The 16533-nt window shown below is 47.3% G+C and overlaps 1 protein-coding gene across 1 annotated transcript in view; it reads right to left on the bottom strand.

Annotated features, from left to right (window-relative positions):
* DHX15 (DEAH-box helicase 15) overlaps nt 1–16533 on the bottom strand; it is a 284488-nt gene that overhangs the window by 127555 nt on the left and 140400 nt on the right. The window lies entirely within an intron of this gene.

Genomic DNA, 16533 nt, shown 5'->3' with positions numbered 1-16533 from the left:
TCAATATCTTAAAGCACGGGTGCTCAAACCAGTCTTTGTGGGAATTTCTTCTCCACCCATTCAGACTTTCAGGATATCTCTAATGAATAAGCATGAGATTTATTTACATGCACTACTTCCTATATTTGTAAATATTTCTCATGCATATCAATTAGGGATATCCTGAAAACTCGACTGGCTGGGGAAGTCTGAGGACTGATTTGAGCACCCCTGTCAAAGAAAATCTTTACAATTCCACTTGCACAATCGAGTAATATGAACAGAATGCACAGGGGCATATTCTGTGCACTTCCAAAACTAACTTAAGAGGAGCTTACTTTTTGCTACGGTAAAAATATCAAGAAGTGGTGACCAAAATTACCAGTTTCACAACCGGTTAGCATTAAACCATTTGAAAAACAGTGCCTCAACATGCAGGTCATGACATATTCAGAAGAAACAGAGTAAAATATAATAATTCAGGAGATTAACAGCAACTCTTGTCACCAGAATTCCTCAATGACTGACCAGCTTTAGACTGGCTATTTTCAAGGAAATGACAGCTGATCCTTCTTTTCCAAAATTTGCAGGTCTATTGCACTTTCTGATAATCAATAAATCTCTGTCAGAACTAAGAAGCATTAATAGAAAGCTTAGCTGATGCTCAAACAGACATCCCTAACTCAGCACTCCAAGATGCAAACAAAACAACATATAGCTACTTGATGTTGGGTTGTATATTAGGCATCACCGCTCAGGAAAAAGATCTTGGAATCATGGTGGACAATACTTTGAAATCCTCAGCTCGGTGTGCAGCAGTGTTCAAAAAAGGTAAACAGAACGTAAGATATTAAGGAAAGGAATGTAAAATAAAACAGAAGGTATCAATGCCTATATCGATGCATGGCGCAACTGCATCTGGAGTATTGTGCCCAGTTCTCATTACCCCACATCAAACACAAACCATGAAAGTGCAGAGAAGGGCTCCCAAAATGATACAGGATGCAGTAGCTACTCTATGAGAAAAGACTAAACAGGTTAGGGATCTAGAGAAAAGACGACTGAGAGGAGATATGATAGAAGTCTATAAAATCATGAGGTGTGGAACAGGTAAATAGGGAACAGTTTTTACCCTTTCCAGGAGTCCTAGATTAGGGGAAACCCCATGAAATCAATGGGTAGCATTTTTAAAGCAAATCAAAGAACTGATTTTTCACTCAGTGTGCAATTAAACTATGGAATTTGTTGCCAGAGGATGTGGTGAAAGCCAGGTAGCTAGATCTATAAAGTCCATAAACCATTATTAGGCAAGTTCTGGGAGGATAATGCTCTAAATCACTATTAGCATGGCAATTTACTAGCATGGTGCAAAGGTGGTAAAACCTCACGGCAACTAGATAGAGTTTTAGACAGCTCTGGGGAGTAGGCGGCTGGTGAATACCAGTGACATAGGAAGTGAGGGGAGGGAGAATCTGGAAGCCAGATTTAGGCCTTTAGAAATAAAGTTGTAATCCAGAACCTCCAGGACAGCATTCTTGGAAATGATCTCCATTCCACATGCAGGGCCTCAAAGGCAGGCAGAACTCCAGAGTTCTTAAGCAAGCCGATACAATACTGTATGCTGCAGCTAGCTCATGGCTTAAACCGCGACTGGGTGCACATTTTGGACAGGCGTCCATTACCCCCGATACAATACGGGGATTAGCACGTTCAAAACACTGCATAGCTAATAGCGCTCATCACATGCAAATTCCATAGAGAAGACTATTAGCTAATACCCACGATTCAAAAAATTTCCTGCAAGGCCCATTGCAACATGGCAAATTTTACTCCAGCCCGAGGCTGGCATAAAGGTATCGCTCAAGGGCTCATTGATAAAAACAAAAAATTCTGCTTTCAATGACTCCTTGTATTAGTATCGTCACAATACTTAGCAGGAACCACAGAAAGCAGATTCAGGTAAAAAAAAAAAGTATTGGGAAAAAAATAATTCTGGGGGCCCAATATACACACAGTCCAGGGCATGTATCTTGTGCGTGTATATTGTGTCGGTAGCGGGAGAAAACTGATGCTCGTACTGAGTGTCCGTTTTCCCAACCCGCACTGATGCCAAGCAGGTGCTAGGGATGCACAATTTTCCCTAGCACCTCCTTTTTAGTGCAACCTCTCATTTAAATATTGCATTGTGCACCCAGGAGAGGTGGCTGGGCAAGTATTAGGAAAGTAGGCACTCAACATTGAGCACCCATTTTCTACACTCAAATATTCCATTGGCCTGAAGGTGTAGATGAGACAATGATGAAGGGAAGAGGGATTTAGTTTTGGTAAGAAATGGGCAATATTTTGAGAAAGGGGGAGCCTAGTCCGAAAAGATGAGTAGAACCAGGCTGCTACTGATAACATTTAAGAAGAAGATAGAGTAGCTTTTAAACTAGAACATGGGGAAAGCAGAGTTGCTTACCTGTAACAGGTGTTCTCACAGGACAGCAGGATGTTAGTCCTCACATGTGGGTGACATCATCAGGATGGAGCACAATCACGGAACACTTTTGTCAAAGTTTCTAGAACTTTGACTGGCACCACTGAGCATGCTCAGCAAGGCACCAACCCTGCATCTAGCAATGGGTCCCCCTTCAGTCTCGGGTATAGTAAAAGCTGTTCTGTAAAAATTCCAGAATTAATAGGATTTTGACCGCTGAAGCAGGGGGATGGGGACACTGCATTCCTCACACCAGGCCTCAAATACTCTCCAGACCCACATGTACGCTAAGGACGTAGAGAACTTCCATGCGGAGCAAGGTGATAATTACTGCTGCTGAATATACATGATTCATGAGGCGAGCCCTCTCAAGGGCCAAACTGTAAGAAAAAATTGAGTTGGATCCTGTGAAGGACTGGACCTTGCTGGAGATCCCTATGTGGTGGGAGGCACGGGGGGGCCTCCACTAAACATCTCTGCATGTTTGCATACCACAGGCGCCTAGGTTCCATAAGGCGATCTATCTCCAGAGACACTGCTGGCTCTTGGTCCCCCCTGGTGGTTGATATAGGCTAACGTTGATGCATTGTCCGACATTACGAGGACTGCCTGACCCTGGAGTATGTGGCTGAACTGCAGACATGCCAATCTGATTGCTTGGGCTTCCAGGTGTTTAATGTTCCAGCATGCTTCTTCCTTTGTCTAACGCTCCTGGGCCATCAGTTCCTGACAGTGAGCTCCCCAACTCCGGATGCTTGGGTCCGTCATCAGAATCAACCAGTTTGGCAGGGACAGGCTTACACTCTTGCCCAGGTGAGCTTCCTGTAGCCACCACTGAAGCCAAGAACATACTTCCATTGGTAGGTGGAGGCAAATCGAATAGTCTTGAGACAATGGGTTCTAACATGACAGCAGGGAGCTTTGAAGTGGTCGCATGTGAGCTTTCGCCCACGGTACTACCTCCAAGGTTGAGCCACCAAACAGAGGACCTGAAGATAGCTCCATACCTTGGGGCGTATCTCGTTCATCAACAGACGCATAAGAAATTGCCATACTGGGTCAGACCAAGGATCTATCAAGCCCAGCATTCTGTTTCCAATAGTGGCCAATCCAAGCTACAAGTACCTGGCAAGTACCCAAACACTAAATAGATCCCATGCTACTGATGCCGGTAATAACAGTGGCTATTCCCTAAGTCAACTTGATTAATAGCAGTTAATGGACATCTCCTCCAAGAACGTATCCAAACCTTTTTTAAACCCAGCTACACTAACTGCATTTACCATATCCTCTGGCAACAAATTCAAGAGCTTAATTGTGATTGAGTGAAAAAAGAATTTTTTCTGATTAGTTTTAAGTATGCTACTTGCTAACTTCATGGAGTGCTCCCTAGTCCTTCTATTATTTAAAAGAGTAAATAACCTATTCACCTTTACCTGTTATCATATCCCCCCTCAACAATCTCTTCTCCAAGCTGAAAAACCCTAACCTCTTTAACCTTTCCTCATAGGGGAACTGTTCCATCTGCTGTATGTGCTTCCTCTGTGGCCTCTATAGGGTAGAGTCTTGCGCCAAATAGAGCAGCACCCAGGAAGAGTGGTTCTCATCTCTCTGGAATGGGCTTGCCACCCATGGTTTGCAGATCTAGATGGACAGGCCCATATGATTCGGTCATCTGCTTCTTTGTCAAGGGCCCATATTTTCGGATTGGGCACTTCGATTTTGTCTCACGGCTTGGATTTTGAAAGGAGGCGATTGTGTTTGAAGGGCTATTCAGAGGCAGTGATTGCTATGTTGTTTCAGGCAGGAAGACCTTCTATCTGACTTATGTTTGAGAATGGAAGGTATTCGAAGTTTCGTGTGGTGAGGTTCCTCACATCTTGGCTTTTTTGCAGAATAGTTTGACCAAGGAATTGGTTTACATTCTGCTTCATGTTCAGATGGCAGCCTTGGGTTGTCTTTGAGGTAAACTTTGGGGAAGACAGCTGGCCTCAAACCTGAATGTCATTTGTTTCATGGAGGGGGTGAAACATTTGAGATTGCCAGTCCGCAGGTCATGTCCGGTGTGGAATCTTAATTTAGTTCTGCAGGGGCTGTGTGGCTCTCTCATTGAACATTTACATTAGGCATCTTTGAAGGATCTTAGATTAAAAACAGTCTTCCTGCTGGCTATTTGTTCAGCCAGATGGATTTCAGAGTTTCAGGCTTTGTCGAGTAGGGATGCGTTTCTGCGGATTACAGTTGATGGAGTTTCATTGCATATGGTCCCTTCCTTTTTACTGAAGGTTGTCTCTTCCTTTTACTTCATTCAAGTGATAGAGCTTCCCGCTTTTCAATATTTGTGGGCGGAGAAGCCACATGCGAGGGAGCTGCACTTATTCGATGCTCTTTGGACTATGTTGTGTTATCTTAAGGTTACAAAGAGTTTTTGGTGATTGGATCATCCTTTTGTTTTGTTTAGTGGGGCAAAGAAGGGTGAAAAGGCCTCTAAGGCTTTGCTAGTGCGTTGGGTGAAAGAGGCTATCTGCTCGGCTTATATCTGTAATGGTAGGGCAATTTCAAATGATCTGCAAGTGCATTCTACCAGGGCACAAGCTATTTCCTGGGCAAAGTGTCAGTTATTGTCTCTACAGGAAATCTTTTATGTTGCGACATGGTCATCGCTTCATACTTTTACCAAGCATTACCGTATGGATATTTGAATTCTGGAAGAGGTTTCTTTTGGTGAAGGTGTGTTGCCAGCCATTCTTTCAGGATCCTACCCAGAGTAGGAGGGCTTGGGTACATCTCACTTGTCTGGACTGATCTGGGGTATGTACAGGAAAGGAAAATTGGTTCTTACTTGCTAATTTTCTTTCCTGAAATACCAGAGATCAGTCCAGAGGCCCATCCCTGTTTTTAATTTCAAAAGACCTGGATTGCTGTGGTTGTAAATAGGGCAGAAGAATTTGAGAGGGGTTTCAGGTTCCGTTGTTGGAGGTGAGGGCTCCAGTTCAGGAGTTCCATGCTTTGTTTGCCCTGCTCACTTTGGAAGAGGAATTAGTTTACAGTTGACAGTTAAAGTTGGCAGGGTTAGTTTTAGCTTGAGTACTGATCAATACTGAAGGACTGCAGGTGGCACTCTCAGTTATGTAGCAGTGTCTGAAAAGTTTTTCTCTACCTCCATCTGCTGGTAGGGATGCAAAACCCACTTGTCTAGTCTGAACTGTGGTATCTCAGCTACAAACATTAGCAGGTAAGACCAAGTTTTCCTTTGTGCCCCCACAGCTTGTAAAGCAGATGGCTATCATGAAAGTTTGTGCCACGAAAAAGTTTGTGGTCTGACAATTTTATTAATCCAAGAGGTGTAGAGAGTAATAATGGAGATTAAAAATGTAATCAAAAGACATTGTAATGCTCCTCTGTTCCATGACAATTCCTTTGTGGTTATAATGAAAGTTTGCCACCTGTAAGGAATTCTTTTCCTTTGTCATGCCTGATGATCCTTGAGTAAATATCAAGGAAGGGACAATACTCTGAAGGTTAATTCTTTTGTTCTCTTACTGTATTATCTTATGGACTTTGTGGAGGGCTGAGGAGGCAAGTGAAAGAGGAAAGAAAAACATTGCATAGAAAACATTGGTCTCTAGTAGATGCTTCTCAACCCAGACAGGTTTTTAGTATATCCAGAATGCATATTCATTCTGGATATCTTGAAAACCTGACTAGCTAGGTGTGCCCCCAGGACTAGGTTGAGAAGCAGGTTTTTAGTATATCCAGAATGCATATTCATTCCGGATATCCTGAAACGTGACTAGCTAGGTGTGCCCCCAGGACTAGGTTGAGAAGCAGGTTTTTAGTTTATCCAGAATGCATATTCATTCTGGATATCCTGAAACCTGACTAGCTAGATGTGCCCCCAGGACTAGGTTGAGAAGCAGGTTTTAGTATATCCAGAATGCATATCCATCCTGGACATCCCGAAACCTGACTAGCTAGGTGTGCCCCCAGGACTAGGTTGAGAAGCAGGTTTTAGTATATCCAGAATGCATATTCACTCTGGACATCCTGAAACCTGACTAGCTAGATGTGCCCCCAGAACTATGTTGAAAAGCACTGGTCTGTTGCAGGGGACAGGCAAGTTTGGTCCTCAAGGACAGCCAACTGGTTTTCAGGATATCCCCACTTGGAACATCAACTTCCTTATCCACGAGGGCAGGAGGAAGACCTTGTCCTGCTTGGTGTCAAATCGGACTCCCCGATATTCTAAGGACTAGGAAGGCTTAAGATTGCTTTTGTCCATGTTTACAACCCAACCAAGCTCCTGAAGCAGGGACATCACCCTACTGGTCACCCTGAGACTCTCTTCTAATGACTTCGCCCAGATCAACTAGTCATCCAAATATGAGTGCACCAGGACTCCTTTCCTCAGTGCCGCCACCTCGACCACCATAATCTTGGATAATGTTCTTGGGGCGATGGCCAGGCTGAAGGGCAGCGCCCGGAACTCATAATGGTGGCCCAGTACCACAAAGCATAGGAAACGCTGGTGATCTTAACAGATTGGAATATAAAGGTAGGCTTCGGAAAGGTCCAGGGAGGTTAAGAACTCTCCCAGTTGTACGGCCATTATGACAGAGCGCAGAGTTTCCATGCGGAAATTACTCATTGGTGTCGGCTGACACTCTTGAGGCCCAGGATGGGGCGAAAGGAATCCTCCTTCTTCAGTACGATGAAAAGCAAATGTTACTTACCTGTAACAGGTGTTCTCACAGGACAGCAGGATGTTAGTCCTCACATATGGGTGACATCAGGATGGAGCCCAATCACGGAAAACGTCTGTCAGTTTCCAGAACTTTGACTGGCCCCTACTGGACATGCCCAGCATGGCACTAACCCTGCAGCAGCCAGCAGGGGTCCCCCTTCAGTCTTACTTAAAAGCTACAGGCAGTGCCAAAAAATAAAATAATAAAATGTTACGAACCCAACACCGCGGGGCGGTTTCTTGAGGACTAACATCCTGCTGTCCTATGAGAACACCTGTTACAGGTAAGCAATATTTGCTTTCTCACAGGACAAGCAGGATGGGAGTCCTCACATATGGGTGAGTACCGAGCTGAGGATGTCCGAACATGCAACAAATGTACTCAAAGGCGTTCAACAGGTGGAATTTGGTAGAGGGCATCCTGAACCTCACCAGGTAGGAGGGAGGGTGTTGGTACATCACGTTGCAAAGAGGTTACAAAGGACAGACTGGCCGAAGATGGAATCTTGTCTTCTGGCTTTGTCCAAGCAATAGTGGGCTGCAATGATGTGGAGAGAACTCCAGGTGGCAGCCCTGCAAATGTCAGGAAGCGGCACCGATCGTAGGTGTGCTACTGAAGTCGCCATGGCCCTCACAGAGTGTGCTTTAACACGGTCTTGAAATGGAATGCCCGCTTGTTGATAACAGAAGGATATGCAGTCCGCCAACCAGGAGGAGAGAGTTTGCTTACCCACAGGCTTCCCCAATTTATTAGGGTGGAAAAAGACGAACTGAGTGCTTTCCCTGTGGACAGCTGTACGGTCTAAGTAGAATGCTAGAGCCCATTTACAGTCAAGGGTATGCAGAGCCTGTTCTCCTGGATTGGCATGGGGCCTGGGAAAAAAGATAGGAATGATTGATTGAGATGAAAATCCAAAACTACCTTAGGTACGAATTTAGGGTGAGTGCGGAGTACCGCCCGGTCCTGCAGAAGCTTAGTGTAAGGCAGATAGGTAACTACAGCCTGCAATTCACTAACTCTGCCAGCTGAAGTGATAGCCAAAAGGAAAATCACTTTCCATGTGAGATATCGAAGTTCACAAGAGTGAAGAGGCTTGAATGGTGTTTCATGAGCCGACCCAGAACCAGATTAAGGTCCCAAGAAGGAGCCCGGAGGACGTAGCGGAGGCTTGATGTGGAGCAAGCCCTTCAAAAAACGTGTTACAAGGGGTTGTACTGATATAGGGATATCCCCAACACCTTTATGGAAGGTGGCTACCACACTGACATGCATTCTGATGGAAGAAGTCTTAAGACCTGACTCTGATAGATGCCAGAGATAGCCCAGAAACTTCGGGATTGGACAGGAAAGGGGGTCAAGGGACTGAGAAGAGCACCATGACATGAACCTTTTCCATTTGTAAGAATAAGCTTTTCTCGTGGAAGGCTTCCGTGAAGCAATCAAGACATGGGAAACTGGTTCAGAAAGGTTAAGTGGCTAAAGGATTAACCTTTCAACATCCATGCCGTCAGGGACAAGGCGTGAAGATTGGGATGGCAGAGGCACCCGTCGTTTTGAGCGATCAGAAGCGGGTCCTTTCCCAAGGGAATGTGCCTGTGGATGGAGAGATCCTGAAGTACTGGAAACCACACTTGGCATGGCCAGTGAGGTGCTATCAGGATCATGTTTCCCTTGTCCTTACGTAACTTCACGAGAGTCTTCAAGAAAAGAGGAAGTGGAGGGAATGCGTAGAGCAGACCTGTTGCCCATGAGAGGGAGAATGCGTCTCTGGGTTGAGAGAGCTTGCTGCGAAAGAGAGAGCAGTAGTTCTCCACTTTGCGGTTTTGAGGGGACGCAAAGAGGTCTATCCGAGGATATCCCATTGTTGGTAGATGGAGTTTGCTACCGAGGGGTTGAGAGACCAGCTTGTCTGCCAGCAAACTGTCCACTTCCGGCAGGTAGGTGGCTTTGAGGTACATCGAATGGGAGACAGCTTCTGCCCGTATCTGTGCAGCTTCCTGACACAGAAGGAAGGAGCCCGTGCCTCCCTGTTTGTTGATGTATCACATGGCCACCTGGTTGTCCGTCTGAATCAGGATGACATGATTTGATAGGCGATCCTGGAAAGCCCTGAGAGTATATCTGATTGCTCGAAGTTCCAGGAAATTTATTTGGTGTTTGACTTTCTCTGGAGACCAAGAGCCCTGTGTCTGCAGATCGGCTATGAGGGCTCCCCACCCAAGGTTGGAAGCATCGGTGATGAGAATGATTTGAGGATTTGGAACCTGGAAGGGCAAACCCTGGAGGAGATTGGTCTGATTCTTCCACCAGACAAGAGACAGACGGAGTGAGTCGGTGACGTGGACAATGGTCGACAGAGGCTGAATGGATTGAGTCCATTGAGACCTCAGAGTCCAGTGCATGAGTCTCATGGCGAGGCGGGCCACTGGTGTGACATGGACTGAGGACGCCATGTGTCCCAGGAGGACGAGAAATTGGCGTGCAGTCGCGGAGTGTTGAGACTGCAGCTGGTGAGCAAGAGACACAAGAGTCAGTGTTCGTTGTCGAGGCAGGAAAGCCTTTGCCTGTAAGGTATCCAAGTCTGCCCCAATGAATGACAAGGTTTGAGATTGGGCTAAATAGGATTTGTCGTAATTGACGAGAAAACCTAATGAAATTAGAGTGTGTAAGGTTAAATCAAGGGACGACAGAGCAGTTTGCTGAGTGGGAGCCCTGATTAACCAGTCGTCTAGATAGGGGTAGACGTGAACACCTTGGGTCCTGAGGAAAGCTGCGACGACTACAAGGCATTTTGTAAAGACTTGTGGCGCAGACGCTAGGCCGAATGGAAGCACTTGGTATTGCTAGTGCTTGAGGCCCACTAGAAACCTGAGCTATTTGCGATGACCTGGAGCTATCGCAATATGAGTGCATGCATCCTGAAGGTCCAGAGAGCAGAGCCAGTCTCCTCTTTGTAGAAGAGGTAAAAGCAAGCCCAAGGTGACCATCTTGAACTTTTTCCGCTGGAGGTACTTGTTGAGGGCACGTAGGTCCAGGATTGGAGGAAGCCCCCCGGATTTTTGGGGGATTAAAAAGTACCGGGAATAGAACCCTAGGCCTTTTTGCGAGAGAGGAACGGGTTCTATTGCCCTTAACTGGAGAAGAAGGGAAACCTCCTGCTCTAGAAGGACAGAGTGGTCAGTTACTCTCCACACTTGTAGAGGTGGTGACTCCGGTGGAAGAGCAAGAAAGTTCAGGTGGTAACCCTGAGCAATGATTGCTAGCACCCATTGGTCAGTTGTGATTGATTGCCACATGCCATGAAAGTGGCACAATCGACCTCCCACTGGTATGCCTGGCAGAGGAATCAGGCTGCTGCTCTACAAGGGAAAGTCAAAAACCTGAAGCAGGCCCCGGCTGGGGAGCTGCTTGTGGCTTTTGCGTCCGGGGTTGGCGAGGCTGAGATTTTTTATAAGGCCTCGTAACTCGGGACCTTGTTGGTGGAGGATAGTACTTCCTTGGGCAGAAGAATGAATTCTTAGAGTCCTTCTTGAAGGGCTGTCTAGAAGGGAAGTCAGAAGGTATCTGATAAGAGCTGTTTGAGGGTCTCATGATGGTCCTTTAATTCAGCCACTATTTGCTGAATCTGTTCACCGAACGGATTATCTCCTAAACAGGGCAGGTCAGAGAGTCTGTCTTGTACTTCTGGGCGAAGGTCAGAAGACTTGAGCCAGGCCCAACGTCTTGCCAAAATGGCAGTTGCAGACACTCTAGTGGAGGTGTCGAAGATATCGTAAGCTGTTCTTATCTCATGCTTTCCTGCCTCAAACCCCTTGTTGACAAGGATTTGAAGATGTTCTTGGAATTGGTCAGGCAGGGTTTCAGAGAAGTCCTGTATTTGCTTGAAAATGATCCTGTTGTATTGGGTCATGTACAGCTGGTAAGAAGCAATCCTGGAGATGAGCATGGCCCCTTGGAACACTCGTCGACCAATATTGTCTAGGAACTTGTGTTCCTTGACAGGAGGGGTAGAGGAGTGAGGCTTCGAACTTTTTGCTTTCTTTTGAGCTGATTCTACCACAACTGAGTGGGGGTCAAGCTGAGATTTTTGAAAGCCAGGGGCTGACTGTACTAGATAGGTAGTGTCAGCCTTTCTGTGTACTGGGGCAATGGATCCAGGATTTTCCCAGTTCTTTTTGAGGAGGTCAAGAAGAACTTGATGAATGGGAATAGAAGTGATCACTTTAGGGGCATCCAGGAACTGGAGAAGCTCCATCATCTGGTGCCTATCATCTTGCTCTGTCTGAAGCTGAAAAGGGACCAATTCCGACATTTCCTTCACAAAATTACTGAAAGAAAGGTCCTCTGGAGGAGAACGCTTTCTACTTTCGGTAGGAGAGGGAGGTGAAGGTAAGTCATCGGTGTCTGTGGAAGTATCATCACCCCAAGTGTCATAAGGATCAGGAGGCTGACCTATAGGACAAGAAGGGGGTTGGATACCCGAAGGTCCCGGCTGAGGCTCCGAGAAAATCGAAGGAATCACCGGTGGCACAGTGGATGCCTTGGGGGGCATCGGTGCTGGCATCGAAGGCACCGATGGCGCCGATGTGCATATCGCCCCCGATGAATGAATCGGTGGCGAGGGACAACATGGCATCGATGGCTGAGGCAGTACCCCCGAAGAAGGAATGCGGAACGGTATTTCTCCTCCCGATGAAGCTGTTATCGGGGAGCGCACCGGAGCCATCGGAGACCCAGGAATCACCGGTGGAAGGGCAGTCATGAGCGCCTCCATCCGGGATAGCAGCGGTGCCAGTGCTGCTGGAATCGGGTCGGTGACCGGTTCCACTCTCTGTGCCGGTGTCGGAGGAACCTGGAGTCGTTGCATCGCCTTGTCGATGGCCTCCTGGACCAGCCGGTCCAGTTCTTCCCGGAGACCTGGGGCAATCAGCCCCGGCTCCGTGACGGAAGAGGGAGGCTGAGGCACAGTCGGAGGGACCACCTTTACAGGCAGAATCGCGACTCCCAAACCCCGATCAGGTGAGGGTGGCCTCGATGTCCCGGTCGCAGGAGTGGTCGCTGCCATTCCTGGACGGGGCTTCTTCGATGGTGGCTCGGACGGTGGCTCGGTCGATGATTTCGCTCCCTCGACAGTCCGAGACTTACGATGCCGATGGCGATGTTTCCCCCTACGATAGCCTCGATCTTGAGGGGGAGAAACGGGAGTCGATGGCCATGAAGACGTCGATGGCGGACACTCACTGGACAGAGGTCGATGCTGGTGCGACTTCGACGGTGCTGGTTCTAATGATGTCGATGCGATGGACGGCGTCGGGGTGTGAGCATGGAAAAGGAGTCCCATCTTCTCCATTCTGGCTTTGCGACCTTTTGGTGTCATGAGGGCACATTTGGTGCAAGTCAGGACATCATGCTCACGGCCTAAACACATTACACAGACTCCATGAGGGTCTGTGATAGACATGGTGCGAGTGCAGTCCGGGCACCGACGAAACCCCGACGCCATGACCACAGAAAAATCGAGCCGCGGTACGGTCGACGGCCAGTAGGCCTTGAGGGCCAAACTCGACGGTAATAGACGAAAAACGGTGAAAAACTTACCGGAGTACCGCGGCCTGAGAAAAATCAGAGGAGGGACCCCTGTGGGGCAATCTAATTTTAATTAACTCCGTGAGGAAAATTCCTGTCAGGAATCTCTTCAAAGCTCCTAAACCGCGAGGCTACTGCTGAGCGGAAAAAAGAAGACTGAAGGGGGACCCCTGCTGGCTGCAGGGTTAGTGCCATGCTGGGCATGCCCAGTAGGGGTCAGTCAAAGTTCTGGAAACTTTGACAGAAGTTTTCCGTGATTGGGCTCCATCCTGATGATGTCACCCATATGTGAGGACTACCATCCTGCTTGTCCTGTGAGAACAATTCAGACATTTCCTTCACAAAGTTTATAAAGGAGAGGTCCTCTGGAGGAGAATGCTTCCTACTCTCAGTGGGTGAAGGTGGTGAAGGTAAATCATCGGTGTCTGTTGAGGTATCATCAGCCCAGGTATCGTAAGGATCAGCACCTGGCCCTCCAGGAACTAGAGGGGGACAGGATGGTAGGATACCCGAAGGTCCCGATCTAGGCTCTGAAGGAATCGGAGGAATTATCGGGGGCACCAATGACGGCATCGAAGGCACCGGTGCAGACATCGATGGATGGCTCGGTGGCGCTGGACATATTGGCACCGATGGTTGGATCGGTGGCGAGGGATGTATCGGTATCGATGGAGGCAAAACTCCCGATGGAGGGATGCGGAATGGTGTTTCTCCTCCCGATGACGCTGTCAGTGGGGAGGGCACCGGAGCCATCGGAGACCCGGGATCCCGACCAGAAGAGGATTCCGTCTTTGGCTCCGCTGAGGCGCTTGTGTCTGGGATGGCCAGCTCCCTCAGACTCCCAGACATGAGGTCTGGTAGTTCGTCTTTGGAGAAGAAACACATCATGGTTCGGTATGGTTCTGTTCCTGGAGGGATTTCCCCTTCCTCCAGGGAGTCTTGGTCTTCCTCCGAGGTGTCCGTGTCACCTAAGGTTAGGCTTTTTTCCGGGGGGAGGCACGTCTCTGGGAGGCCGAGAAGGGCCTGGGAGGTTTGGGTCCTCTAGTGGAGGCTGTGGCTGTGTCATTGGTGGCACCGATTGCGCCTGGACGAAGGTTTGCAGACCTTTAAAGAATTCCACCCAGGAAAAGGTTCCTGGGTGTAGACTGAACCCAGCGGCGTTCCCTGAGGGCCTCGTCTGGAGGGCCGAGCTGGGGATAGAGAGGTCCGGGGTACTATCGGTAGATCCAGATTCCTGTACTGGCTGGGGGGGAGGGGCGGGCTTGCCCTGGTTCTCCCTGAGCTGTCTTGCACTGTAGGCACAGGGCCGTAGCCTCTTCATGCTGTGCAGCTCTTATGTGGCAGGCTGGACAGAGGGCTTGTGCTTTGGCTTTCTTGGCCGGTGGTGCCATGGTTTGTGTGCGAAGGGGCATTCAAACCCGGTCTGTGTGTTTTTATGCGCGCAATGGGAGGCTTAGATATGCGCTCTGGGTGCACCGAGGGTGTGCATGCAGGCCGCGAAGATATGCGTGCAGGCCGGTCTGTGCGCTCATGGGGAAAGACCAATGCCGGAGATCCAAGATGGCTGCATGCCGTGAGTAGGAGCTGAGGGAGGTCCTGCTGCTTGTGCGAACTTTTCTATTATCCTTTTTTTTTTTTACCCTATGCCTCCGAAAAGGAAGGGGTAAATTAGGGTTTATCCCTCAATACCCCCACCATCTTCGGCAATGCAGCAAGAAATCATTTGGTTTCTTACCTCACCAGCTTCAGGAAATCCAGCGGTCGAGGAACCCTTGGAGCAGGGGACTGAGGGAGAAGTTCCCGCAACGGACGAGACATCGATGAGCCCAGATCTCAGACCAGACTCAACACAGAGCTCAGGGCTCATGTTCCAGCACAACAATGCGCTGAATGAGGGGATCCCTTCTGGGTTGCTAGCAGCAAATTCAACTGACACCGCGGCCTTTCGGGCTGTTTCAGCAACAGTGGTGGCAACGGGAGTGCCAAACAGCTCAGGGACACCAAGAATAGAGCGGAAAGAAGGAGCAGTAGAGGTAAGTCCTATCGGTAATAGCCTACAATTACTGCAAGAGACTACCCCAGAATTTAAGCCCTTAAGGATTCCTGAAAGCCCTGAGGTTGTTACAATGACTGCTTTATGGGACCTGATGGTGGGGGTTGCTACAACAATGAATAATCTTAACGATAAAGTTGAGTATTTGGCATCTCAAAATACTCAAAATTCCCATGAGCTTCAAAAAAACGTTGATTTGATTTCAACACAAGTTTCGACTTTACAGGAGAAGGAACGCGAGAACTTAACATTTAAAACTGCAGTCGTTAAAGATAGAGTATTTCTCACCAGAAGAGTGGAAGCGCTTGAAAATGCCACCGGACATCTAAAGATAAGGATCTTAAATTTTCCTCGAATTTTGGTAGAAATCCCTTATGTTTCCTTAAAAAGATTCTTTCAACGGGTCCTAGGTTTTGAAAAAGGTAATTTACCTGCAATTAACAAATGCTATTTTCTACCTAAAACTGCTGCAAATTCTAACAGATTAAATCTGCAGAACAACCTGACTGAAATATCAGAAAGCTCAATGTTACAGTTGGATAGAGCCACCCTTTTAGTCTCATTAATAACGATCGCAGATGTGCAGAATATTATGAAAAACTACTTCAGGAAGTTTCCAGCTTCGTTTATGAATGGAAATGTTAAAAGTTTTCCAAACCTTTCCTCTATAACACAAGAGAGGCATGGAGGGTTTTTAGCCCTACACCCTGAAATAATTTCTTTGCGTTATATTTTCATGTTGAAATTTCCATGTAAATGCGTGTTAAAGAGGGGGGGCAGAATTAAATGTTTTCTTTACAGTTGAACAATTGAAGGCTTTTCTTCAGGTGAAAACCCCCATTACTTCGTCTCCCATAAACTTATAACAGAAATGTGGAAGCTATTGGATGTACATGCTACTATCCTATAAAGATTGTTTGTTTTATGATCTCTCTGTAAGTTTCGGATCCTCACAATTAGTACTATATTGATTTATGGATTATAATGGAGGCTAATTTCTTTAAACCTTGATTAATATGTGTTGAATGAAAATTAATGTTCAGTCATCCGTTTGTTTTTTCATATTTTGCAAATTAATTTTTGTAAATTTAAAAATTGATAAAAAAGAATTAAAAAAAATAAAAAGCAAATTCCACCCACGAAAAGGTTCCTGGGTCTATATTGAATCCAGCGGTGTTCCCAGAGGGCCCCGTCTGGAGGGCCGAGCTGGGGATAGAGAGGTCCAGGATATTATCAGTGGATCCGGATTCCTGTACTGGCTGGGGGGACCTTGCCTTGGTTCTCCCAGAGCCATCTCGCACCTTAGGCACAGGGCAATAGCCTCTTCATGCTGCTCAGCTCTTATGTGGCAGGCTGGGCAGAGGGCTTGTGCTTTGGCTTTCTTGGCCGGTGGTGCCATGGTTTGTGCGCATAGGGACGTTCAAACCCAGTCTGTGCGTTTATATGCGTGCGCCGGGAGGCTTAGATACAAACTGGTTAAAAGATGGGAATCAGAGAGTAGGATTAAATGGTCAGTTTTCTCAGTGGAAAAGGGTAAACAGTGGAGTGCCTCAGGGATCTGTACTTGGACCGGTGCTTTTCAATATATTTATATAAATGATCTGGAAAGGAATACGAGTGAGGTTATCAAATTTGCGGATGATACAAAATTATTCAGAGTAGCTAAATCACAAGCAAACTGTGATACATTA

The sequence above is a fragment of the Rhinatrema bivittatum genome, chromosome 1, assembly GCF_901001135.1.
Source record: "Rhinatrema bivittatum chromosome 1, aRhiBiv1.1, whole genome shotgun sequence".
NCBI lineage: Eukaryota > Metazoa > Chordata > Amphibia > Gymnophiona > Rhinatrematidae > Rhinatrema > Rhinatrema bivittatum.
Note: the sequence above shows the minus strand (reverse complement) of the source record. Positions and strands in the feature narration are given on the sequence as shown.